Source organism: Cannabis sativa, chromosome 5 (genome assembly GCF_029168945.1).
Source record: "Cannabis sativa cultivar Pink pepper isolate KNU-18-1 chromosome 5, ASM2916894v1, whole genome shotgun sequence".
Lineage (NCBI taxonomy): Eukaryota > Viridiplantae > Streptophyta > Magnoliopsida > Rosales > Cannabaceae > Cannabis > Cannabis sativa.
Genome location: NC_083605.1, coordinates 71,938,145 through 71,940,425, shown reverse-complemented (window position 1 = coordinate 71,940,425; position 2,281 = coordinate 71,938,145).

Genomic DNA, 2,281 nt, shown 5'->3' with positions numbered 1-2,281 from the left:
ATGTAATAAGGCAGCATCTGGGACATGTCTCCCGAAGAAGACATAAAGAACCTCATACGCTCCCTGAAGCCCAAGTAATGCTAAGGCATCTCCGCGAGGTGTCAGGCTTCCCCTGAGCAATCAAGTCGCATTTAATGTCGCATGGGAGGAAGCGTGTTGGGACTGCTACACGCAATAAAGTCTGACGGCACAACCTCCAACCAGCAGCTACAAAGTAATGATCATTTAAGTCTGTCGACGGCTACACTGTGAAGAGTCACATCAGTCAAAAGACAATAAGGACATTCCACATAAAAGCCCTACAACACCTAGGGATTTGACCATGCATTACCCATGGTATATTCATTGGGAATGCCCAACTTTATGGATACTTACAGATACACTTGTACAGTAGTTCTGGGGATCACCCCACCAAAACACTATAAATACCCCCTCAAAGCTCATTAAAGGGGGTCGAGAATCTTGGGTTGCATAAGAACAAGAAGAGTAAATACTCACCAAGAACATTCTCTGTATTTATAAGAGTGAAACATTCACCAAATACATTCTCTGTATCAAATACATCCATAAATAAGATAGACTCGTGGACTAAGGCTCATTAACGCCCCAACCACGTAAAAATCCTTCTCTAATTTTCTTACAGCTCTATAATCTGATAATATTTTATTGGTTGCCGAAAACCTCAGTCAACAAGAGGTATTATGACAAAATTAACTAAATTTTTCGTATTAGAAATTGTCTTCAAGTTGGTTATATTAAAAAAAGTTATCGAAATTGAGTTTAAGGTCTTATTTTGAAAAATATAGAGTCTATTTTATCATTTAACAAAATAGAGGATCTAATCAGTAACTATCGTAAAATACAGAGTCCAAAATAGTATTTATTCAAAATTATTTTTAAATAGTAAATATATTTTTATCCTTTTATAAATTAAAATATTATATCAGCGTAACAACGTATGATTATGCACAAGACCTTGCTTTCCGTGTTCAATTCTTAATTAGTGGTGGCTTTTTTTCTTAAAGTAAAATTATTCAATTCGAGAAAATAAATATAGTAAAACGAGAATCAGATTTGGGACCACTATTAATATTTATATATATTATATAATTAAGATATATTAAATTATTCATAATTTTACGGATAAGTTGAAAAATACTTATTTTTATATTTATTAATCAAAAATACTTTCATATTATATTTTATTAAAATATACTCATTTTTTTTAGTGAGTTAACTACTATACTATCACTCTCTACTTAAGTCTAACATGTAATATACATTAATCTAAGGGGTGTAATGGGGACATTATCTATAAAAGTGTGTATGAGGTGGCAAGAGTGTCAGATCTTATTGAGTCACCTGGATGTTGGAATTTTACCATAATACAACAACACTTTAATCCTCCAGATACAGAATGTATTTCTTCCATCCCGTTGAGTCCATTCAATCATGAAGATGCGTGGTTTTGGCATTATACTAATCATGGTAATTATTCTGTAGGCAGTGGATATAACACTGCGATGACTTTGGATAAGTCATTACCCTCGTGACTAGTGATGTGTTCTCGACATGGTGGAAGCAGTGCAGGGATTAAAAATACCCAGGAAAATTTTACATTTTGCGTGGAGGGGTTTCCATGAAATCTTGCCAACGCGTATTGGATTGGAAAAAAGAAAAATAGTTTCTAATAATTCATGTGAGTTATGTGGATTTGGAGGAGAGTCTAATGCTCATGCTATTTTCTGGTGTCCCTTTGCACAAGAAATTTGGAAACTCCTGGAGTTTACATTTCTACATGAGGTGAGAGAGGTAATTGATTTTAAAAATGTGATATTATATGCTGCTGAGGTGGTAGAAAAGGATTTGTTTGAGAAAATTATTATTAGTGCTTGGGCCATATGGACGGAGAGAAACAAAATTACTCATGGTCAACATTTAGGACAACCACAATGATTGTTAATTGGATTGACGGTTATTATGGAGCTACATTGTATACGCATAAATGAAGGAGCCAAGGTTAGTAGCCTTCCTATTCAAAGAAATAGAAATAATTCGAAGTTCTACATAGGGATCCTCAAGAAGAACGAGAGACATACAATACTTATGGTTGATGCGACGATCTTGAATAATACAAGTTCGAGTTGGTTTAGGGGCTATTATCCTTTCGAGAAGATAGAAGGGTAAGGGCGGCGGTTGCAAGCCTCTCAAAGGTAGACGGATCTTTATCTTTAAGGAAATTTTTTCGATTTGTATTAACCTTAAATTTTATAGCATAGTG